Raw genomic sequence first — 26,623 nt, 5'->3', positions numbered from 1 at the left:
AAAATGTATAGGCAGTTGATCATCGCCTTGCGAAGGCCTGGTAGGTTCCTGGGGACGAGTCAGACCCGGGGCCGATACCTTGTCTTCCTAGGGGTGGCTTCTTGCTGGAAAAAAAAAATATACCAAAACAAGGAAGGTTGGAGCGAAAATAAAAGTGAGCGTTAGAAAAGGATTAAGTGTCGCCTTGCGAGGGCTTGGTAGGTTCTTGGGTGCCGAGACAGGTCTTGAGACCGATGCCCTGTTCTCCTTGGGTCACTACGCTCAGCTCCCTCCTTTTTACATGCCCAAGTATGTTGATAAAATAAAAACCCTAAAAGAAGAACTGTACTGAAAGAAAATACTCCTTGATCAGGCTATAGGAGTCCTCGCCTTGTAGGAGCTCCTAGTTGTGTTGTCTTTAGTTGGTAAGTAGTTCAGACTACCATTTAGGGCAACCTCTTTGATAGGTTTTTCAGTTTGGCTGTGTTGGAGCAGTTGGTTAGTGACTCGCTTTGGATCTTCTATTAGATGATGCTAGGCCTACTCCTTGTGGATGTCATGCCTTGGTTCTGTCCAGGGGTAGGGAGAGCATTGTGCTGAGTTTTATTATATATTTATTTTGTATCAGTTTGATGCTTCTTTCGTTGTTTATGTGCAGATATGTTCGTGGATTCGACGGGCTGAGTCGCCCTATCCCATGGTCGCCAATGAGAGCAGAATTTTGGTGCCGGCAATTGCTTAAAAATAGCTAAAAAATATGAATATCAAGGGAAAAATATCCAATGTCAAAGGCGGCGGCTCGACCTAGGACGATTTTAAGCGTCAAAGTGCTCTAAGGACGCCCGGGCAACACTTGCGGATTTTTAGTAATTTTTCCATGCACCTTTGCCGGTCAGTGGAGCTATCAGTCAGTGCGGGATGCCGAGACGAGCTCGCAGAAATTTTCAGACTGCGATTTGGACATCGTATGCGCGAGAGGCGGGGAAAAGGCCAAAAGGCCGGTCAAGAATTGGGAGGGTGCCCAAAAAATGAGAAATGAGGGGGTGCCTTTGTGAAGGGGCACCCCCCCTTGGAAAAGTCGTGATGGAGGGGGGGCGGCGGCTGATCAGGCCGCCGAAAGAAACGGCGCCCCCCCCCCACAAATCAAGATGAGAGCTTCAATACAAGCCATGAATCCAAGCACAGCAGGGTGTTGCACTCCTTCCGCGCTCCGTATCGCTCCGGTCCACGCGAGGAATGGCAGCCTGTAGAGGGAGAGAGAAAATCAGTCTTTCTCTCTCCTCCCTCTCTCTCCTCTAAGAGGGAGTTCATGTGGGAAGAAGAAGGAACAAGAAAGAATGATGGAGGCTTGTCCGGCATGGATCGGATTGCTCCACGGGCTGGAAATGGTGACTTGTGATCGTCATGAGCATGAAGTGCTACTGATTTTCAGATTTGCAGCCATGGGCATGAAACCCGAAACACGCAAACAAGCGGTAATTCAATCTTTTCAAAGGAAATTTGAGATTTCATGGCTTTTGATTGATGAAATGTTGTTCATGTGGGCTAAAAATTGTTTATGTTGCTGTTTTCCATGAGCACTTGTTGATCATAATCAGAAAATTGGAAAAATATGCATCTTGTGGCTCAAAATAATACACTAAAACACGTAAAATATGGAAAATCAAGGGAAAATGATGTTTTTGGGCATAAAAATGGAAAAATGAATAGGAACACCAACTAAATTTTCATTTTTGCTGCAAGAAGGAACTAAGGGCCATAGCCCATAACCTATTTTGAATTTTCAGTAATTAAATAATGCAGGAAATAAGGGAAAATACAAGGAAAATAGAGAAAAATCACTAAAAATTGGGGAAATATGCATTTTGGGTGCGGAAAATTAATGATAATTAAGAACAATGTTTGTGAATGTTTGTGGGGACTGAAGCATGAGGATTTGCCTCAGTTCAACCCCACCTTCTTGTTCTAGTGTGTTTTTCTCGCTTTTTACACATAAAATGATGGCAAAATGCCCTATAAATCCATACCACAGTGCAACATTTGATCGATGGGAGGGTAGAGTGGTTAAAATGTGTCTAAATGCGAAGTAAAATGATGAAAAGATTGTTCTTTTGTTTGCATGCCATATAGGTCGGTGAATAATTATAAAATAAGAGCCTAGTAGCACGAGGGTTTCCTCGGTGCTAGGTATGTGCAGCGCCGCATGAGACCTGTAGTTGAAAATCATTGAAAGGATGTTTTCCACATGTGCACAATATTGATCTCATAACTGTTTGAGCACTTAGCATCCACAATATGCATAAATCATGGAAATGTTAAAAGGTATCAGAAATCCTGGATGCACAGCAATTGCTTTCATTAGGACCTTGACCCACGTTGAGTGAGAGACAGGACACCCTAAGCCATAGGCTAGTCGTGGGGTCTAGGGGAAAGAGACGTAAGGACAATGGTACATTCCTGTATATGATTAAATAGTACCTTGAGTGGATTTTGTGCGACATGTTTATATGTTGAGCGACACACTGAGGGGCCAATCCCCAAGGTATAGGAGAGTCACAGAGGGGTGGCGGCATTCAGCCGTTGGAGAACCCCCTATGTCTGTGCTTCGTGCCATTAGGCAATGTGTAAGGGACTCCCTCTGAGGAGTAGTGGGTGAGAGAAGAGTGGACTACAAATGACGTAACACAAACGCAAGATGTCTAGGAAGGCAATGTATGTGTTATCAACGCTCCTGGCCGCGAGGCCGTGGGGTTGTTGAGCGCGTGAGATAGAGGTCCGGCTAGTGCACGAGCCAGTGCCGGCCCGTTCTAGGTTCCATCAACTGACCAAGAAAAAGAGGAGAAAACAGCGAAAAAAACAACAGTTGCAGGTGGTTGTGGACCCCAAGCACATTGGGATGAAGAGTGCTAGAGAGTTGATGAATAAAGCATCGAGTCCATCCACCAATGAACCCATTGATGCCTCTCCTAATAGTGGTAAAACCTCAGACACATCTGTGTGCTCTGGAAAATCAAAGCAGTCATTACCATCAATGGCTGCTTGCAACACTCAATCCACCGACAATAGAACTTGCATTGACCAATCAAGAGTGGATATAACGCCGTCACAACAGGGTGACAAACCTATACTAGTCACACCCAAGGAGAGCCATGACGCAATAACGAAGCCTCAGGAGAAACATGGAAACCCCAAGAGCATAAGAAATCCTAGCATTGGCAAAACTTGCGCGTCTAGGCCTGAGCCCCCAACTACGCTAAAGCCCAGGCAAACTCCTAGAACCTTGCATGAGATAGCAACCAAGCAAGCCCTCGTTGAACATAGAAGTATCACAAAGTGCTTAACTGAGTTGGATGCTAAGCTCAAAGTGTTCACACATGTCTATGTCCTAGCAGATATGCACGCATTCCCTAAAGAGCAGCTCGAAGAATACTTGCCATTCCCTTATCTTGGAAAGAGCAAGAACATCTTGATGAGCACTATAACAGGCTCCTGTATGACACATGCGACTCATCTCTGGCGAAGAAGCCGACAAACTGCGCTTAACTGTCACATTCAATGATGCACTCTGCCAACCAAATCTCTTAGAGATAGAGCAACTAAAACGACTATCAGAGGGCCGAAGTCAATTTGAACAGCGTTGGTGTGAAAACCGTGTTGCAATGGCCAAACTAGGAGCCCAGATCATGACAGTCTCAGAGGAGCAATTGGCCAAATGGCGGTCTCAAAGAGACCCAACCTATGTGGCACCAACTTCCCTTCGAGTGCTGACTACCATTCGAGATACGGACTTAGCTAAACCTAGCCAAGAGAACTCTCTGTTTGATAAGGTTCTCACTGAGGAGGAATTACATGTTGCCAATAGACTCGGACAAGGTTCCATGCTACTCGATGTTGCAAAATATCTATCGGTATTGAGTAAGGTGCCACAAGTACTGGATGCGTGTGCCACGCTCTAGTACAATCCAGAGTTCTACAATTGGCTTTTATCCTCATGAAGTGACATGGATTCATGGATATGTATGTAAATGAGCAATGACTTTTGTGACCCTGTATAGACACTATCAACACACACAAGCAATAATAGTCAAGCGCAGGGAGAAGAGTTGGGGTCAACAGGCTAAGCTCGTCAGGTCCTTCTCCACCACATATTTAGAAGTTTTGTGACCATTTCCACCTCTGGGCAGAGGGCATGCACCCCTCATTACCACCATAGGAAGCCCTGACCAACATCCCTAATGGTGTAGACAGGGTGCAGTCCCTTTCTATACATCTTTTTCCCTTTCCGGTCTATCCTTCCGAGGATGAGCCCTGCCCCAATCCATGACCACCAGTCTGCGTAACTTAGCATGAGCCAAGATTTGCTAAGGGCTGGAGGCTAAATGAACATCATCGTGGGGGCCATCCCTCTACAACAAGCACTGCATGCCTCACCCCTCCCCTTCTCGTCATATGCGCTTGATAACCCACACTATAATCCCTTACATGCAAATGGTTTTATCCTGTATCAAGGCCTAATCCTTGGTTCGCATCTTGCACATCCCCCTACGAGGAAGACATGGAGCACCTAGGGCAGCTGGCCTGCAAAGACGCTCTCCGCTGTCGACGGAAACTTGTAGCACATGCCCCTTCGTCGATGCGCTACGTGCCTACCCTCAAAAGTTATGCAAAGAAACGAGTCCCAAGCGACACCGCCCCGGACGTAGGCCGAAGAATCCCCAGGTCAAGGGAGTAGAAGCTCAAAGAAGCACACAAGGTGTGGCAACACCGGTTGTGCAAGCCCCCAACAAGCGCTCGGGCACCAGATACTCAAAGGCTGAAAGGGTAGCTCGAGACAAGGAAGAATTCGATGCATTGTTCAAAAGCATCTTGGAAACGGTCGCGGCCAGAGACTACACCATTCAGGTCCCGACCGACATCTTCCCTGCCCAACCTCACAGGAGCCCCTCACCAGCAGAGCCTCAGTTGCCTAACCACCCAGACTCACCCCGCCTTTTGGAAATCGAGTAGCCCCTATGATATACAAGCAACTTAACAAGCCATCCTGCCATAAATTTTTGTCTTTTAATGATTAAAGGGGCAGGCTCCCCACTTGTACACACTTCCTTTACCTATCATTAATATATGCCACATCTTTAACAAGCACTGGAATAGGCATTGCAATCAGCATCATAGCATTTTGAAAAGTTATATCTTGACATGATTGCATTTGTTCGTCATACTTGACGCATGCGACTTGCATATACTCTCATGAAGTGACAAGTGGATGCAGGATGACACAGGTCTTCGTGCAAACGTGTTCAATGCCCAAGTCACCACAAGGCCACCAACCGCATAAAGAACCGCAACAACGCCACGCTGCCGAATGGGTAAAATCACCCTTGCGAGTGCCCACATCGTACAAACCAAAGCATAGTCATGGGCTAGGCTCTCTTCTTGGGTCAAGCTCTATAGTGAGCTCATGACAGTTGTTACCTCAATCGTACCAACAACGCAACAATGGCTTCTCTAACAACGAGGCTAGGGCACAATCATCATTGTCATATCCATGTCATGAGCCTTCGAAGCTTGACATTTCCCAACCCATTAAAAGGCTGATAGCCTCAACATATTGCAATGGTTGTACTCAGGCAAGGCCAAAAAAAAAAAGCACCCACGATCACAGCACCGCACCTAGGGGTCCTTAAAATAGGTGCGTCCACCCAGTGACCTTGGTCGGCTGGCTCCGCCCCTAGTCCCCTAGCCCCCTAGCATCACCCACAATAGTTCAGGGCACATCAAGGGCAGGACAGACCTAGGGAGCGTGCCTCGCCTATGGTTAGACCTATCACCCTGACCCATTCACACAATTCCATCTTGCACTCTGCCTTAATACCATTGCAATCAATTGTGGTAAGCACTGCATGAATGGCCATGAAAAGTACATTGTCCTCATCGCACAGGCCCAATGTCTACCAGCTACCGATAGTGCAATATCCCTGTGTTCTATTATGTTACGTCATGCAATCACAATGCACAGGATGTCGCATACACCTTCACGTGTACTTCTTCCCACCATGGACGACTTTGCTTCATCCACACGTCGTTATGAGAAACCAGCCCGCAATCTTCTACCTACGTAATATCTAAGTATACACAAGCACTCACATAATATCTGCACCGCAGTATATACACAGTTTGGATCCTCAAGTGTAGGACAATACTCTCAGCTTGCTTAGAGTTCAACCTGTCTCCCAAACTAATTAAACTATGTCTTGTGCACGATAAAGAAGACTAGCACTACCCCTAGGGAAAAACCACCTATGAGAAGTTTTCAATTGCAGGTCTTGAAGACTCCACCGAAGGTGTCGTTCGCTCTTCATCAACACTCAACTCTGAATTCCTATCCTTATCACCCTATAAGCCTGCCAAGAATCATCATGAACAGAATCCCCAACAAACCGCCACTTGTACTCCATCAGTGCAACCCCCCCCCCCAAAGAACAAGCCCTACCACCAACTTCCATTGCCCTACCACCTACCACTTAACCCACCAACGTGCCCCCAACGACCTTCCTCCCCACCACTACTAACACTCCGCCATGGCAACCACAGACGTCCTTGACCCCACCTCTTCAGTGCATGCTAATACTTGCTACCTACGATGGTGAGTGCCATGGGACTGGCACTCGTCTAGGAGGGGGGTAATGTTAACCCTCAAATGAACGAAGATGGAAAATCCGGAAAAGCTAAAGCAGAAGACAAAGACAAAGGCCAAGGCAAAGAGAAACAGAAGACAAAGACGCACAAGGAGAAGAGTTCTAAATAAGGGAGAAAGGCGCACAAGGAAAAGTGCAAGTCAAAACTTTTGTAAAAGAGCGCAAGCGCATCATGGTTTAATTCAAGGAGCGTCGGGCTCTCCCCCGTGCAATTTGTAAATGTAGATGGGCGGCGGAAAGGAAGCTAGGAAGATAGAAGGACAATGGGAAAAAGGGCCTAGGCTACGTCCGGCTATGTAAAAAAGGGGAAGAGGGGATGACTGCCCCAAAAGGAATTTAGGGTTTTGTATATAAAGTTGAAAAGTGAATGAGAAGCTCATTCTTGTGTGTGGCAAAATGTGGCTCTCCTCTTCTTCTTCTTCTTCTTCTTCTTCTTCTTACTTGCTTGAGCTTGTGCTTGAGAGAGGGGGTGTGAAAGTGTGAGGGAGTGAGTGTGTGAGGGTGAGGGACCGTGGGGTGGAGAAGCTCTCCATCTTCTTCTCCTCTCTTCTCTTCTCTTCTCTTCTCTTGCTCGCGATGATGGAGCTTGGAGCGTGGAGCTTGAGGATGAGCTTGCTTGAAGCTTGCACTTGAATCGTGGAGCTACCGGAGTGCACGGGAGAGGAGGAAACTCGAACGGCATGGAGGTAAGCTCACTACACCCGTAGATATGGATGGCGCATCGTCTATGTGAGAGGTAGCCATTGGTGCTCGGCTTGGAACGCTTGAAACAATAAGCGGTCCGTGGGTCTTGGCGGTTGAGCGAAAGCTCCTACACATGTCAAATGACACAACAATTGTGTTGTATCCCTAAAGCTCATGCATCGGTTAGATACAATTAAGAAGAAAATGAAGAGTTTAATCAAACTTCAAAGAGCTTCAATCTCCTTTTTTCAGAACTTTGGTGTGAATCGTCATACGAGATCATCGTCCAATGCATAGTTCTCTTAACATATCTAATTCCTTCATGAATTTTTGGACAAATCCTCCAATAGATATGTCATTCTATTGCTGGGTTTGAGAAATTTCATGTGATTTGGACTTATGTATCCCTCACGACAATGATGTAATATGCTATTTCAATTTATATTCTTGCCTATGTGAGATTACATTGTTCCCTATGTGAAATTATAATCTTTATCATAGTATAGACTATAATAATGTTTCAAAAAACTTCGCATTTGTAAATACTAATATCAAAGTACATTTTTCTTTTTATCTCTGTTCTTTCTCGACAATGGTACTTCCAACACATTCTGTGCCTAGAGATCGTGTATTACATGCACGTAGGGAAATGCTCAAAATTACTAGACATAAATGTAGGCATGTTGCAAGAGTTAGGACTGAATTACATGTTCGTGACCATGGAAGAGATATGCATGAACAACATCGTGCAAATGGAAACAATATGGATGTTCAAATCCCAAATCAGCTATATCAAACCAATCAATTTCGCGCTGCATCTTGCTCTGCTACTCATGATTTGGTATCCTTTCACGTTCAGATGTCTACCACAACTCGACAATACAATCCTAATGGTGGCTTGAGTGTGTGTAGGCAAATGCTTAATGTTACGAGAGCTGAACGTAGGCACATGGCAAGAGTTAGAACAGAATTACAACTTACTAGACATAAACGTAGGCACATTGCAAGAGTTAGGACTGAATTACATATTCGTGACCATGCAAGAGATATGCATGAACAACATCATGCAAATGGAAACAATATGGATGTTCAAATCCCATCAACTATATCAAACCAATCAATTTCATGCTGCATCTTGCTCTGCTGCTCATGATTTGGTATCCTTTCACGTTCAGATGTCTACCACAACTCGACAATACAATCCTAATGGTGGCTTGAGTGTGTGTAGGCAAATGCCTAATGTTATGAGAGCTGAACGTAGGCACATGGCAAGAGTTAGAACAGAATTACAACTTACTAGACATAAACGTAGGCACGTTGCAAGAGTTAGGACTGAGTTACATGTTTGTGACCATGCAAGAGATATGCATGAACAACATCATGCAAATGGAAACAATATGGATGTTCAAATCCCAAATCAACTATATCAAACCAATCAATTTCACGCTGCATCTTGCTCTGCTGCTCATGATTTGGTATCCTTTCACGTTCAGATGTCTACCACAACTCGACAATACAATCCTAATGGTGGCTTGAGTGTGCGTAGGCAAATGCTTAATGTTACGAGAGCTGAACGTAGGCACATGGCAAGAGTTAGAATAGAATTACAACAACTGCATCATGCTACCATAGATAGAGATAAACACAATGGCATCCAAGCTACAAGTGTCCAAATGCCAGTTGCACCATTGTTGCCATTGGAAGTTCAACCACCTCCTATTCGTCAAGAAGACAATGCAACTATCCACAATATAGATGTTGAGATGTTGGATAACCATGAATTGCTACCCTTCGGAGTGGGGGTACATAGCACAAGTCGACAAAGAAATGGAAACACAAATAATCTAGATGGTGGATTAAGAAATTGTAGGCAAATGCTTGATGCTACTAGAGCTGAATGTAGACACAGGGCAAGAGCAAGAACGCAATTACAACAAATGCATCGCACTACAACAAATACAATTGATATAAGTGCTCAAATGCCTGGTGCACCATTACTGTCCTTAGATGTTCAATTGCCTCACGTTATTCAAGAAGAGAATGAAGCTATTCATAATGCAAATGCAAGTACTGAGATGGTACATGGCCAATACATGATTCAAGCTCCTATATTTCTACCTCAAAATAGTGGATTTTGTTCAATTCTCCATGACATGCCACCTAATTTGGATATTCATCCATCAGCAACAATTTTTCTCTTTCAAAATCCAAATTTGCATGTAATTGATACCCTTTGCAAGGTTTGTCACCATTGCATGGCTAAGTTGTGGCACGGTGAAACTAAAACAATGTGTACAACTTCGATTGGAAAGCATTGCTGTAGAGAAGGGAAATTAATTTTACCACCTCTACAGCATCCACCACAACCTCTATGTAATTTTCTTGATGGCACACATCCACAAAGTAGAGAGTTCAAAAAAAATATACGTGTTTATAATAGCGCATTGGCTTTTGTTTCAATGGGTGCAAAAATTGATGAGCTTTTGCCTCAAATTGGAAATGGTTATACTTTTCGAGTTCGTGGATCAATATATCACCGAATAGGTTCCCTATTGCCAAGTGAGGATGGACAACAAATACCAAAGTTTGCACAACTTTATATTTATGACACTGATCATGAGTTATTGAATCGCATGGGGGTTTTACTTGGGCTTTTGCCAGACTTACTACAAGAGCTTCAACAAATGATGCATGATCACAATGCTTACGCACATGCCTTTATAGCAGTTGGTGCAAGCTTGCAACGCAATCCATTAGTAGAAATAAGAATGTCCATTTTTCAAAATCGATCCACCTCTAGACAATATTCAGTTCCCACTGCAAGTGAGCTTGCTACGATCATGCCTAGACAAGGTGATGATGATACACTTGATCATCTAGCATTCAAGTGTGCACACGACAAGGCCATTTGATTTATATTTCTAACTTACACAAGGAATATATGCCACTATTATATGTTCTTCTTTTTCCAAATGGAGGGGATGGATGGCATACTAAAGTTCCATATGCATTTATGGATGCTCATATTAATGCCAGTAATCTTGCAAATAAAGATTGTGTCACTCAAATGCAGTATTACGCTTTTCGACTTCAGATTCGAGATGATACTAATGCATGTCTTTTGCGTGGTGGTCGCTTGCTACAACAATACATTGTTGATGCTTGTTGTAGCATTGAACAATGTAGATTGGCTTGGTGACGTCGTAATCAAGCAACATTGCGAGTTGAAATGTATAGGGGATTGGCTGATATGGTCAATGGTTCAGATGTAGTTGATACTAATATCGCTAGGATTGGTGTGGGCAAGAGAATAGTATTGCCATCTAGCTTTACAGGTGGACCAAGATTCATGTACCAATTATATCAAGATGTTATGGCAATTGTGCGTAGCAAATGGAAACCTGATTTGTTTATCACCATGACATGCAATCCTAAGTGGTCTAAAATTACATATGCTTTGTTGCTTGGGCAAACTGCACATGATCGACCAGATTAACTGCTAGAGTTTTTCATTTGAAACACAAGGACATGATGCAGTCGATAGTGAAAAAGGAGTTGTTTGGTAAAGTTGTTGGATATGTGTCCGTCATAGAATTCCAAAAGAGAGGCTTGCCTCATTCACATACGCTCTTGATATTAGAACCACGCTTTAAGCCACTAGAAGCACGTCATAATGATAGACTGGTGTGCGCTGAGCTACCTGATAAGGAAAGGTTTTCGGATTTGTATCGAATTATTACTAAATGTAACATACATGGTCCCTGTGGTGAGTTCAATCCAAAAAGTGCTTGCATGGTGGATGGAAAGTGTATAAAGGATTATCCAAAAAAGTTTATACATACAACTACAATTGATAAAACTGGTTATCCTTTATATAGACATCGAGAGGATGGAAGGACTCATAATGCTAATGGTAACCTCTTGGATAACCGATGGATAGTGCCTTACAATCCTTATTTGAGTTCCAAGTATAGTACTCACATAAATGTTGAGGTTTGCTCAACAATTGCAACTGTCAAATATTTGTATAAATATGTATATAAGGGCCATGATCGAGCAATTCTAAATTCCCTTGACCTTGGTGGAGGTATTCCTCCTCATATCTTGCTGCTCAAAGTAAATGCTCCAATAATATTGCTCAGGAACTTGAATCCTTCTAAAGGTTTATGCAATGGTACTAGGCTGGTATGCAAGGCTTTCAATAATAAGGTCATTGATGCATATATAATTACAGGGACCAATATTGGTGACAGATTTTTTATCCCGAGGATAACTTTCATCCCAACTACACTGGAACTTTCTTTCTCAATGAAACGCTTGCAATTCCCAGTCCGTTTGGCATTTGCAATGCCAATCAACAAATCTCAAGGCCAAACGTTATCGTGTTTGGGGATATATCCAAAAACCCTAGTCTTTACTCATGGTCAACTCTATGTTGCTTTCTCAAGAGTAAAGTCTCTGGACAGATTGAAAGTCTTGATTGATGAGAAAGAGGACATGGTAAATGGTACCATCAATATTGTATATAAAGAAGTTTTACAAAAAGTATTGTAACCTCTATTTTTTCAAAAGTGTAATCTTTGTTCTCTCATATTATATTTGCATAATATTTTTATTTTAATACAATCAAAGCCTTTTTTTCTTCTTTGTTCACATATCTATAAAATGTAGTGTTGTACTTTCTTATGCTCTTTTTCAGTATTAAGTTATTCATCAATGAAAAGCAAGTTTGATTTATTTTCTCTGGTTTAATACTTTAATGTTTTAATCATATCTCTCATGTATGGATAGATATTCATGATTTTATGTAGAGTTAAACGTATGTTTGTTTTACTATATGAGAACATAGTGTTTAAATTATTTCTACTATAAAAAGTTATTTGAACTTTCTATCATAAGTGTAATGTTTTTTTCTCATATTATATTTGCATAATATTTTTGGTGCAATATTATCAAAGTTTATTTATTCTTTTTTTATCAGATATTTTCAGGAAATGAACTATTTTATTGTCTCCTGTTCTTTTTAAGTATTAAGATCTTCAAAGAAAAGTAAGTTTAACTTTTTTTCTTTAACAAAAAATGAAATGTTTTAATCTCTCATGCTCTTTTGAAATATTATATTCCTTGAATAAAACCATGTTTGACTTATTTTCTATGAAATTTTGTTTGCATTTATACAAAAGTAAGCTATGAGAAATTATCATGTATAAAGTTCTTTTATACAATATGCATTACAAACTCTTTTTCTCTTCTAAATTGGTCTTCAGGCCTCGAGAAAAAATCAATGGCACCTTCATCCTTTTTCACGAGCTTCATTTTGACTCCTTCACTCTAAATTTGGGGGTTGGATTTGAAGAAGCTCACAAGCGAGCATTTTTGGATAGAACTTAAGAGATCACAACTCTTTGACATAAAGATGGTAAGGTTCCATAATATGTGACACAAAAAACGAGTATAGACTAGTGTGAAAGAAAAGCACAATACAATTTTTGTTTCATATTCTTAAGACCAAAAAGCTTTCCAAAATCTAAACTAGGCGCTCCGCACCTAGACTCATCCCGGCGCTACGCGCCAACTTTCTCCCAGCGCTTCACACCGAAATGTGAAGCGCCAATGTTTTAATTTGTTCACACATTCTTCCACTTAGTAATGAATCAAATAGTCTTGCAATTTTTAAACTTCATTATAAAATCTAACAATTCAATACAATAACATTGATTAATTGTAGGACCGGCCTATATCAAATAAATGTTCTTCTTGGAGCTTCATGAAAATCCTAAAAGGCTTTGTATGATAATAGGCTCTTGTCTATTGGGTAGCATGGATAAAGGTTAGCTAATATCAAAGACATTGGTATATATTTCAGAGTGGTTGTCGACATTGGATTTAAATAATAAGATGTTGTGGATGCTAAAGGACAATGATAGACTAATAGGAGATGTGGTGGTCAAAAATGGAATAGAGAAGAGGATGGATAGCATCATGAAGAAGAAAGTAAATCATTTTTTTAATGTGCGACCATGCATCCATGGAGAAGTGGCTTAATATATACGAGCAGGCCAAAAGAGAATACAAGGCAATGCGATTAGAATTTCGGTGTAGTATACATCAGCAAATCAATTGGATATCCCAAGGAAATAGAAGAGATATCACAATTCATGCCTATTTTCAAGGGCCAAGTTGGAAAAAAAAAAGGACATCATTTTTCAATCGTCCTTTAATGTAAAGGATAATATCCAAGGGTAATTCTTTAATGTAAGGAATGAGATATGATTTGTCTTTGAATAAAATATATGTATGTATTTATACCTTGAAATTCAAGGTATATATTATAATTCATCTTTAAAATTTAAATTAGATATAAGACATAAATTGTTATTTATTATAATATTTATACATTCAAGAATATAAACCATTATAATATGTGTGTATAGTGTATGTGTATATTATATATATAAAACTAAAACAATATACCTTTGTAGATAGCTTATCACAAACGTGAAGTTCCTTTCTTATTGCATTTTGCCTGCAACCTGTTGCTCTCTGAATTTTGGGAGGGAGCTTCAACATTGGAATGTGTATTGTAAACCCAACTCAAGGCGCACCTTGCTGAAAGAGAGAGAGAGAGAGAGAGAGAGAGAGAGAGAGAGAGAGAGAGGCAATCATGCAAACTACTAGACTTCGGCTACCAACAACTTGCATCATCCTCCACCAAGCCTCCAGGGTACATTCCTGAGAGAGAGAGAGAGAGAAAGAGAGAGAGAGAGAGAGAGAGGCAATCATGCAAACTACTAGGCTTCGGCTACCAACAACTTGCATCATCCTCCACCAAGCCTCCAGGGTACATTCCTCAAAGAGAGAGAGAGAGAGAGAAGCGGCATGCCTCTCTAGTCTCAACATGCAAATTTGTGGGTTGAGCCTTGGGCCTTGATCCTTGAGGGCTTTAGCCTTTTCCTTGAATACAAATCAAGATTCAACATGTGCATGTGGCTAGCGAGTCACCAATCCCCCCTCCCCCGCCCCCCTACACACATACACATAGAAGGGCAGCAGGAGATGGAGAGAGATAGGGAGAGGAATTTGGACCAAAAAAAGACAGAGAAGGGGGGGAGGGGTTTGTTTTCTCATTAAAATTTGGAAGAGAGATATTTCTCAAAAAACCCTAAGGTTTAAAAGTCCATGTATAGGTTTGAAAAATACATTAACAAGATTTTTAAAAAGATTTGAAACTTGTATTATTTTTATATTTGTGTGTCTACATTATAATGTCATGTAGTGTCATAAGTATTTCGTTGTTATTAAGCAATGAGTCTTTACACCGTGATGCATTGTAAGCTTGGTATTCTCTAAGTATTTCTAATGCAAAGCTTTAAGTTTAGTTGAGACTTCTAACATTTGTTTGTTCATTTCTATAAAAGTAGAATTTATTATGTCAAACTTTGTACAATCCTTGTTGCTTGGAATGAGTGGATTCACCAAAGTGCAATCAAAAGAAAATGAGGGTTCAGGATCAAGTTCAAAGCATAGAAAGGTAACCAAGAACCATGTCTCTACTATTTGCAATAATGAAGTAATTGATTTAATTAATGATGAATTTAAAGAAAAATATAAACTTGTAGGAGATGTAGAAATGTTAAGGTGTTAAAAAGCTATGGCTAATTGGAACGAAACATGGATAAGAACTTTTGACTGGGCACACTGATTGCAAAGTAGGTAGAATATTTTGTAGCTTTTGCAAATAAGATCCAAAATGCAAAAGTGAATTTGGTAAATACGGCTCAATAAATATACAAATAAGTGCATTAACAGATCATGCAAAAACTAACTCCCATAGGCTAGCTACATACCATTGTGATGAAAAGAAAATATTAATAACTAATACATTAGAAAAAAGAAAACGTAAAACTGATTGTGCATGTAGAGTTCTATTTTCCACCACATATCAAGTAGCAAAGCACGACTTATCATTTTGCACTTATGAGCATTGTTTAGAATTTCTTGAAGTCATCGATTGTGAATATGTCCCTATTGAGATGTATCGAAATGATATGGCATGTGTCTTGTTTATACAATATATTAGTGAGTCTATATTTAAGCCTCAAATTGCTAGGATTAAATTGTCTCCTTTTTTTAGTCTAATGTTAGATGAGTCTCCAGATATAGGAAATAGACAAAACATGATTGTTTATGTTTCTTTTCTAGAAAATTATGAGCCTATCACCATGTTTCTAGGATTAATAGAGTTAGATAATGGTACTACATCTTGCTTGTATGAAACATGCATAGATTTCTTGTCTAAATGTGGAGTAGATATTTCAAAAATGGTTTGTTTCGGTTATGATGGGGCCTCTGCAATGATAGGACATCATATTGGGTTATCCACCACTAGGTTGAAAAGGGATCATCCATTTATAACAAACATTCATTGCATTGCTCATAGAACAAGCTTATGCTTGGTAGATACAGTTGAGCAATTTGAAATTGCACAAGGCATTGATTCATTCACGAATTCAATCTCAACTATTTTCAAAAAGTGCATGTAAAACAAAAGTATTAGAGAGTTTACAAGCAGAGTTTAATTGTGTTGTTTTACATTTAAGTCATATTCACAAGGTAAGATGGCTTAGTAGGACAAATTGTCATGCAAAAAGTGTGTGAATCATATGAAGCAATATTAGCATATACTCAGTTGTTAGAGAATGTGACTCTTTTTTATAAATTAGCAAACTTAGAATTTATGTATAATTTACATTTTTTATCTGATGTTTTTGATAGATTAGGCATGTTGAGTAAGTCTTCCAAAGTGAATTTGTTGGTCATTGCTATTTTTATAGACACTAAAATAAGAGCACTAGAGATGTTTTTTATTGATGATCCCATTGTTGATGTATATGCATCAACACATGATAGATGTGACTTTCCAATTATACATGATTATGGACCACCAGATGGTTAACTACATGATATTCGAACTTCCATTCATGGTGATCATTATAGAAGCATTAAAATCTCAAGAAAGATTGATGGATCAGATTTAGATGCATGTATTAGATTTCAAAAATCATTTATAGGAGCCATTGTGGAAAACTTAAAACAACGCTTTTGTGATAATGACATCATAGGATGTTTTAAAGAACTTTGCACTGTGCTCATTTCCACAAAAAAAGGGAAGCTTTTAAAGACTTTGGAAATGCAGAAATAGAGAAATTAGTCAAATTTTACAGCGAGGAAAAGATTAGCTCCAGTGGTGGAACATATGACCCATTAGTTAGAAAACACGAAAGAAAAAGAGAGTATCAATACTTCAAGCTTCAAGCCCCATCTGAGTGGCACGAATGGAGCTTAAAAGACACTTGGGTCGCCATAGCTAGGAACTCCACAATGAGAGAGAAATTCCTATGTTGTTGAGATTGGCTCACATCAATGTTGTAGTACATCCTCTTGTGAGAGAGGTTTTAGCAAACAAAATCTAATCAAATATAAGCTACAAAATCACTTGAATGTAAGGACCGTTGAGTGTCTGATGAGAGTATCAATAGAAGGTCTTCTCTATGAGATTTTGATTTCTCAAATGCATTTGAGATGTGGAGACGAGGTGCAAAGATAAGCAGACATCTATTTGGAGATACTATCAGGTGAAGTTTTGTTATCAATGTGTTTCTTTAGAGTATATTTTATAATCTTAATTAGCTTTCCCAATATCTTATGAAATATGAATGTAGGTTGAATGATTATGGGATGAGTTGTTGACAAATGTAACCACTTCTTCTTTTATCTAGGTTTTTAAATACTCAACTTATATCCATGTATGTTTTTCTTTCTTAAATAATTTGAGATTTCTAGCTTTCTTATCATTTTTAAAAAGACCGCTATTGCATGTGGCCAATGATGATACTATCTTGATCTTTTGCTAAATGGCTTATGCTGAAGCAAAGATGAGAATGGATAGACTCTACACAATATCTATATCATATTGATTGTCCTCACTTTATTCTTACTTCTATATACAGAGATGTATTCACTATTTTATATTTTTTTCTATTTTATGTAAGTCCTTTTGTATATAAATCTATAAGTCTTTGCCCATACTGCTTATGTTTTTATTTATGATTTTGCTAAATAGTGAGATTATACAATTTTGTTACATATTATTTTATGTATATCAACACAGAGCATCATGCATGTCTACTCCATCTTATTTCATTTATGTACATATATGTATATACTTAACCAAATCCATGGATGTATATATATGTATACATAGACTTTTGTATGTATGTATGTTTGTATTAAAACTTAGTTATGTTCTTCTTTTGTTGCACCTTGTATAATCGAAGTATCATGCTGTATGTTACATGTACTAATATGTATCTTACTTTATGTTGTCTAGAGTCGTTTTCCTTTTTTTCTTTCTAAAGAATAGAGTCCCAATCCATTCTGAGGCCATGTGAAAATTTGAATTATATATATAATCAAATTAATTGTAATTTGTAGAGCTTTGCCATAGTATATATCATTGTTTTCAAAGTTAGACTTACAAGTTTCTTTTTAAAAAAAAGGGGTTAGGTCCTGACATTGCCTTGTGAAAAAGGAATGATATAAACATTAGTCTTTTAAAACCGGCCGACGTAAAGAAATCGCGGATGACATAGAGACTAGGGGTAAGGGGGTCTTTCCACATGTTGGTAAAAATGTTTTTGGTGAACAAAGCTTCGGGCTCAAAAGGTAAAGCCGGGAATGTTAATTTGCACCTCTTTCAACCTTTTGATTGAAAGGTTTGTGAGGCATTGACCTTTTGAAATGCCAGCAGCCAAAAGTGGATTCGGACTTGATGTGACAGAAAGGCTCTTGCATGAGGAATGCCACCGGGACACGTGGCACGCAGTGAGTGGACCCCCCCCCCCCTTTGCCTGTTTCCCATTATTATTCTATGCAACCTCCATTCCCATGGGCCATCCATCCATCCATCACCCAGGTCAAAAGGCCCGTCTGCGGGCCCCACTTCGGCCCTTTTACGGACTTCCTTCAGTTACCAGGAATTCTTGCTTGCTCAAAAGTATTAGTGCGGGCCACTGGCCAGTCTGCACGTGGCAAGTGCTCATTGGTAGTTTGTGGCTGTTGCAAAACCGCGCCACAACATTATCGATAACAAGCGGCTCGCTAATCCATCCGCATATTCGGGGGTATTCAATATAAAGACACGACCAATGTTTTAACTTTTATGCCAACTGGCAGTGGCAACACGCATATAATAATAATACTAGCGCCATATGACACTTGACCAAACGACTAATAAGTTTATCCTCCACACTCTAGATTCCGGAATCTAACGAGGTTTTACTTTACTTCTAACATGGTTAGAGTTGAAGACACCCGCAGCACATGACGGTGCCGCACCAAGTCCATAGCATCCCTTGCAACAGGGGACTGCGCCAAGTCCATGGAGGAGTACTCTTCAAAAATGAGGTTACTACTACATGAAGTAGTGATAGCAAATCCACATGGATGCATCCTTTTAGTCGTTGCTATTGTCATGCAATATTTGCAGCTCCTTGAGGAGGGAACAACTACCTAAAGAGCATAAAACCTTACAATACTTTAAGAAGCATCTTGGCAACAGCCTCAACAGCTCTTAAGGAGTCAACCATCACCTCCTTTCTCTCACCTCATTTCATCCTTTCTCTCACCTCAATTTGTCCTTTCTCTCACCTCCTCTAACAAATGAATCGGTTTTGCTCTCCTCCCATTGTGTCTCTCTCTCCTCTATGACCATCTTCTCCTACTTTGAGTGCCAAATCTTCAAGGTCACATGCAAGGTGTAGGGAATTCCAAGACTCTCTCTCCTTTGGGATCATAGAACTCCCACCATGCAATTTATCGTCAACTCAATTTGTCATATTCCAATCACCCCCACCCCCCCCCCCCAATAAGGGCATTGACACGTTGGAGGTGCAAGGCTAGCACTTTCCATTACTATGCTCTGAGAGATGAGCAATTAGATGTGTAGACAGAACCTACCACAAACTTTTCATCAAATCACTAACCTCACTTGGGCCGCTATGCAGCTGCCATCATTACCCACAAAAAACTTGGTTGGCTTGAAATGCTCCTCAATCAACAGCAAGGTGCCTCCCCCCCTGCCTCTACCTGTCTCATGCATCAAAGAAGGTCACAAAGCTTGACACCTTAAATACCCAACATGCCTCTTTGTCCAATTTAATCTCTTGCAAAGCAACAAAGTTAGGTTTGATTTTGCATAACAATCTAAAGGCTACCTTCTTCGTGAGATTAGATGATAAGCCCCTCCAAACTCCAAGTACAAAACTTGAGCTTCCAAGATAACGGAGCTCTTGATGCACATCTAAGATAGCATTTCATGATCCTTAATAGGGGCATAGTATTTCATGTCCACCAGGGGAGCATGTGCAAGTTGTTTAATAAAGGGCTTGCCACTATTTTTCTTGAAATTTCCCTTTGGTTCCGACTGCTTGGGAGGGATGTTCTCCTTATTGTTATGCCTACTTGTTTGCTTCTCCTTGTTAGGTGTACCTAAATTCTTAGCTTCTGAAGCTCCTATGGGATTCTTCCCCTCCCTAGTTGTTGTGCTGTCTATTGGCAGGCTCTTAAAACAAGTGGGTCATCCTTTTTGGCGGCTTCCTCCTCTACAAGAGCAGATTGCTTAGAAACAACATTTGAACTTGTTCCTTAGTTTTTTTGTTCACCCTCATTTGCCAACTAGGTATGCATACCATTCTTATTAGGACAGTTTCTCACAAAGTGACCATTTGCTCTACATTGATAACATGAATCAGAAAAGGTTGCAAATTTGATTGATAAGACAACCTCCATCCCCAGTGGAACTTGAAGTTGCAAGTATTTGTGAGGTTCATTCCATCTATCCCATAAGATGCATGCACGACATGTTGGCTTGATAAGCCCCCATGGGGTAGTGGATGCAGGAGTATAAAGCACCTTATCCAGTGTTGATGCAATGGCAACCACTTCCTCAACAAGCTAGGGGGAGATATCTATAAACTCAACCCACACAAGGCACTCATGGCTAAGGACAACCAAGGAGAAAGCATAGGAGACCAAGGCCGCACATAGACTAGAGGCTCCCTCAGTGGCCAACTATAGAGGCCATTACCCAATCTCTCTCTGCTTTCGATACAAATAGCATGAGATAAAAGCCGTTGCCCATGAACCGATACTAGACCATGTTTGCCTTACCTTGGTAAGTGCTATTGAACCACCTATAGAAATCATCCTCAATAGGGGGCCATCACATAAAGTAAAGGTAAACTCATATCACTAGTAGCATTGCATACCTTTGCCAAACTCTATCATAGGAGAGTGCCAAGGTGGCTTTGTGCACTCTTGCTCCATCAGCAAGCTCTATAGATGGTGTTGTGCTTATCTTCGTCCCTACGAAGAGTGAGCTCTACTTCTACCATGTCATCATTAGGAAAAAAATGAACTCATAAATGGGCCTTTTAGTCCCCCCCTTTCCTCCTTAAAACAAGGAAAAGAGGAGAGAAGAATAGTAAAATAATCCTCTTCTCTCTCCACTTTTGCAATCTCATTTTGCCTTTTTTATATTATCCACAAATATGTACTCAGATTCCTTCTTTCTCCTCATTCAAGAAGTCTTTTTCAACCAAATTTTATATTCAAAAAGGAGTTAGTTACGGGAGTGTGGTGCTTCGTTTTCAATGCAAAATGATTAGTAGATACGAGGTAATTGATTTTTTAATCAAGAACAAGGAAAATGAAATTTTGAAAGTTTCTTATAATATATTTTGGGGATTTTTTATATTCTAGCTTTTGGCCAAAAAACAAACCAACTGGTCAAATTTCGTGTTTTTTGGAAATATTTTTGGAGGTAAAATAGAAATGTCTAAAATACGGAAAGTCTTGGACATCCCTACCCTCTGAGCTATTTTCTCCCATATCTATACTCTCTCATGGCTCTATTGTGATCTCTTCTCTATCTTTATGCAACCTTCATTAACAGAGTGAATTACTTATACCTTCCTTTCCCTTGGCACCTTTGTGTGTCTCTCTGTGCATCTCCACTCTACCTCCTATGACAACCAAGTAGGCTCCCTATTTTTATTAATAGTAAAATGAATACAGGAAAGAAAGAGCTGCATATTGAGGTAGAGATTGAATACGCCCCATTATTCAAAAGAACCCATCATACCAGTGTTAACCCTCAAGTTTTGTAGAGTTACAGGCAAATGGGATTGAAACATGTGGATTTGTGGGTTGATGGGGGAATCTACCCAATTGACCCCTTAAAACAATAGACCTCCAACTTTCTCAGGAATCACAAATCTGTTGAAGTATGTGTGCGAGGGTGAAAATGGGTTGCTCAATTACACTAGGTAGCCCAATGATCAAGCGTTCAAAGTATTTAAAACTTGCCAAGCAACCATAAAAATTTACCATGATATGATAATTGCACATCAACTTCATATACAACAGCTCATAGGACAAGTGGTACATCTGAATGACACTATAATTCAACAAAACAATCAAATTATTTCAATGCAGGACACTATCCATGACATTGGTATCTCAAATGAGGAGGCAAAGGCACAATTGGACAACTTGAGAAAGATCAACAGCAAGCTAACACAAGAGTGCAAACGGAAGAAGAAGTCAATCAATGAGTTAATTGTGAATAGCGGCCAGTGGAAGTGACGTATCAAAGCATGTAAGGTAGCTCAAAAAGAGAACTTAAGTGAGGGTGAGGCTGGATTCTGTATTGATAGATTGCTGAAGGCAAGTACATTGGAAAACACTTTGAGCAATCCTAAGTTTAAGGCTGTGAAGGAAAAGGTGATTGAGTGCACATTAAAAGATGTGTCAAATGAGTTCTCAGTTGTGGATGCACAATCTATTTGTGACGTGGCCAGTATTAGCACAACAACTTACTCAAAGATATTCAAAGGTGTGAAGGTTTGGTCGTGTACTGAAGAGAAATAGAATCGTGCCTCTTCCTCAACCTTCAAAGTTAATAGAGGCCCGATGGTAACTTAATACAAAGGTTTTGGAGCTGATAGGAGATCCCACGCATGTTCAATGCATGGAAACACTAAAGGTTGGGACCAAAAATGCATATGAGGTGAAGTTCACCGAACTCAACAATTACTATTTAGATTTGTATAAGGTGCAGTCGGCAATGGTAATGTACGACAATATGTCTGTTGAGGAATGTAATGGCAAATTGCAATTTGTTATAAAATTAGATGAAAGTGAGGTCATCAAAGGAGTAAAGCTTGAAAGAGTTAATGTAACTCTGATAAATAGAGCTTTACAATTCGACAAGAACAACCCATGGAACTTTAGTGTTCAATCCAAGTGCCATGTGTAGTGACTCACTACATTTGAAGTTCCTAAGAAAACATTTGAGGTGCTGCAGCTGTTCTTTATGCATGCAAGCATTCCAAGCATCATTGATTGACAGGAACATGGTGAGATGCTCTCAGTTGAAGGGTATGGTCAATACTTGGTTGAATGGCATCTTGCAGGAGACTTGAAAACTTTAAAATGCATGTGTGGAATCTCCAATGGTGCAAATACAAAGAATCCATGCCTATGTTGCTTGACAGAGAGGGTGAAAGGAAAGGACGGAAAGAAGAACTGGTAAAGGGTGACAAGTGTTGCGCCGACGCGCAATAGAGAAGATCCCACTTGGAAGCCCATTTTCGACATTCCATTGGATCGTATTCACATTTGTTCATTGCATGCTTTTGTTAGAATCGTGGAGAAACTTGTATATGAATACATTTGCTTTGCTTACAGGATGCAACCATAAAAAGAAGCCATTGCAACGTGTAGGAATGTGGAGCGAGTGCTATCAGAAATTGGGCTACACAAGCATCAAGCGATGATTGAAAAAGATGAGAAGAGATTAGGAAAATCTGGTAACTTGCCAAAAAAGCCTTGCTTTGGAGGAGCAAAGGCTAGGAAGTTTCTCTCAGCACCAATCAATGAGGAAGGGAATGTCATGGTTCGTAGGCTGCAGGACTACGATGGGTGGAAAAAGTTACATTTTGCAGTTCCTGATCGAAGTAATGGAGGAAAAACAAGGTTGGCCAAAGCTAAGGTTTGGATAAGTCTTAACAAATTGGCTCCCTTACTTCACAAGATGGTGTTTAACAATGAAGATAAGTAAGAATTTATCAATGCTGTGCATAGCTTCTACGAGAACATGGTGGAAACATGGGGCAAAAGCACTATCACACATTACATGGTGCGTACTAAGTTAATATTTTAAAATTGTATAAATTGAATAAACTGTTGAGCATAGTTTTACTCATGTGTGATATGTGTCTTTGTAGCATATCCTTAAGGCACATGGGCCATACTCTACAGAAAAGGGAAGCATTAGAATTTGGTCCACACGAGGGATGGAAAATTCACATTGGATAGCACGTGGTGCATACCAAAGAAAAACTGATCATGGTGGAGGGGTGAATGGTAGCAATCCAATGATCCAATTGCTATCTTGGTGGTATAGGATTATAGTAGCGGATGAAGCTAAACTCTCGCAAAAGAGAGCAAATGAAAGTGCTGATGAATCGGTTGCAAACATGATGGAATCACATCGTGTCACTAAAAGAGTGTGTTATGAAGCCTCAAGTGCCAAAGAAAACCATGCCAAATGGCTAGAAACAAGGCTTCAACAAGGCAACAAATGGGCTCAAAGAGAGCTAAGATAGTAAGATGAACAATGTGTTTAGTGTGAATGTAATTCATAGTTTAAGAGAGAAAGAGAGAGTGTGCATCTATGTGAAGGAGTCTTACAGTTTAGGGTTATATAAAAGAGGGTTTTACTTTCTATCTTATTCATTGAGTTCTCACATCTCTTATGCGAGAAAGATGGCTAGGTCTAAGGTATTTGCAAATAAGCTTCCACTCAGAGCCCAATATCGTGTTTAGCCCCTTGGAGCATCTACTAGCTCAAATGCACCCCCTTCTCTGCCTAACCCACCTTCCTCAATCTTCCCTCACAAGGGTCCTCCTTAGCATCCCTACAAGAAACACAAGTGGAAGCCAGATACAGTGGCCTTGAGAGAAATTAGGAGGTATCAACGCTCTTTTGATCTCATCATTCCGAAGGAGAGCTTCTCGAGACTTGTTCGCGAGATTGTGCAAGACCTCTACCGCACAGAAAGCAGGAGGTAGTTTTTGACACAAGGTCGGGATAGACCTGATCGCTTCACAAAAGAATGTCTTCATGCTCTACAGTGTGCTGTAGAGGCCTTTTTAGTTGACTTGATGACTGATGCTCAGCATTGTGCAATACATGCGAAGCATATCAATGTAACTCCTAAGGACTTCCAACTTGTAAGGAATCTTCAAGCAGTGAAGGATGCATTCGTTCCAATGGAATGAACACAGTTTGTAATGTTATCTTTTTTGGCATAGTGTTATCCTCGTGTATTTGACATATGACTATATCACATGAAAAACTATTGTATGCACCCTTAAAATATGAATTAAATTTTACTCTTGTCCTTCGCTCTCAACTTTGACTATGCATCTTCGCTATATTTTCAATTTTTACTTACAGTTTTTATTAGCACTACCAATTTCAATAGGAAAAACATGTAAAAATTTGCTATTTCTTGTTGCAGACTTTACTCCTGATGCCTCTGTATAGTCTATGTGGTGCAAAGTTTCTAAGGGCCAGTAGTCACGATGTGGATTTCTCAATTATCAATCCATCTATAATTTTGGTATGGGATAATTTTAAAAATACTAAACTTTATCGAAATGCGACAAAACTACAAATGCGCACTCGTTAGGTGACCAAGAGCCCTTTTTTAAAAAAAAAGAAAAATGCTTGTAGACCCCTGGTCCGAAGTTTGGCATCTGCATACCCGTGGTTCGAAAAAAAAAATTGGGCTCTTGGCCACCTAATGAGTGTGCGTGTGAAGTTTCGTCGCATTCCGATAAAAGGTTATGGATTTACAATTGTAGATCCCTCTGCCCAAAGAGGTACCTCGCTGACACACAAGGAAATGAAGATACAAGATGATCTAGAGAAGGTGAGATTTCTAACTACCTCGCTGACACACAAGGAAATGAAGATACAAGATGATCTAGAGAAGGTGAGATTTCTAACTACCATATAATTTTATGCAATGAAACTTGATGGTAGGGTGCTCGGGTCCATGGAGTCCATCGGTGAAATCTCGGCCAAAAATGATGCCTGCAGCTGCCCTCTATCCGAAGTTTGGTATTTGCGGCCACTTTCTGTCCCGATGAAATCTTGGCAAAAAATGATGCATGCAAGCCCAAATGCCAAACTTCGGACAGGGCAGCTGCAGGCATCATTTTTGGCCAAGATTTCATCGATGGAGCCTAGAAAGTGGCCAGCTCAGATGCCAAACTTCAGATAGGGTAGCTACAGGCATCATTTTTTGCCAAGATTTCACCGATGGAGCCCAGAAAGTGGCCCCAGGCGCCAGACTTTGGATAGGGCAACTGCAACTATCATTTTTGGCCAAGATTTCACCGGTGGACTCTCGGGAACCCAACACACCCTACCATCAAGTTTCGTCGCTTTTTGATAACTCTAGGTTAGTCACTAAATATATTGTTTGATTTGACTTTGTCATTCAGGACATATTGTATATAGATGAGTTTGCATCAAGGCAAGGAGGAGCTTGACATGCGGATCGACGGAAAGATTCAGCTCTAAAGGAGTACATTGGCAACCTTGTTGCAGACTTGGTGGTCTTCCATAAGAAGTGTTCACCAGGAGGGCAAGAAATAATCACGAAAATTCGAGCTTTGACCAAGTTTGGATCTTTTCGAGCGATACCTATGACATCTAACTTGGAGAAGGTGGTGCTAATCAAGCGGTGAAAGCTTCTTTACTTGTTTGACCAAACGCGTGGTGGAGCAATGTGTGTGCTTGCTACATTAGGTGACCTTGCTAAAGTGTCAGATCCGCTTCTCCTAGAGAAAGAGCTGAAGGGGGAGCGCATCATTTTTGAAGCAAAGAAGAAAGTTATATTTTCATTGGAAGTTGGCCCCTCCTCTCCACTGATGAAAAAGCCAAGGAACAATTGAGAGTTCTTGTTGGCTATCGACTTTTGGTATTGACCATCACTATTAGCCATCGCATGTATTTTTCTTGATGAATATAAGATATTTTACTTTGTCCCTATAAATAAATATTTATTGAATAAATGTGTGGTTCGTGTAAGTGTGACGATAATGTGTAGTACGTGAATGATACATTC

The sequence above is a fragment of the Lygodium microphyllum genome, chromosome 26 (assembly GCF_053477565.2).
Source record: "Lygodium microphyllum isolate KBCC chromosome 26, Lygodium_microphyllum_v1.1.10, whole genome shotgun sequence".
Classification (NCBI taxonomy): domain Eukaryota; kingdom Viridiplantae; phylum Streptophyta; class Polypodiopsida; order Schizaeales; family Lygodiaceae; genus Lygodium; species Lygodium microphyllum.
This window is presented reverse-complemented; position numbering follows the sequence as displayed.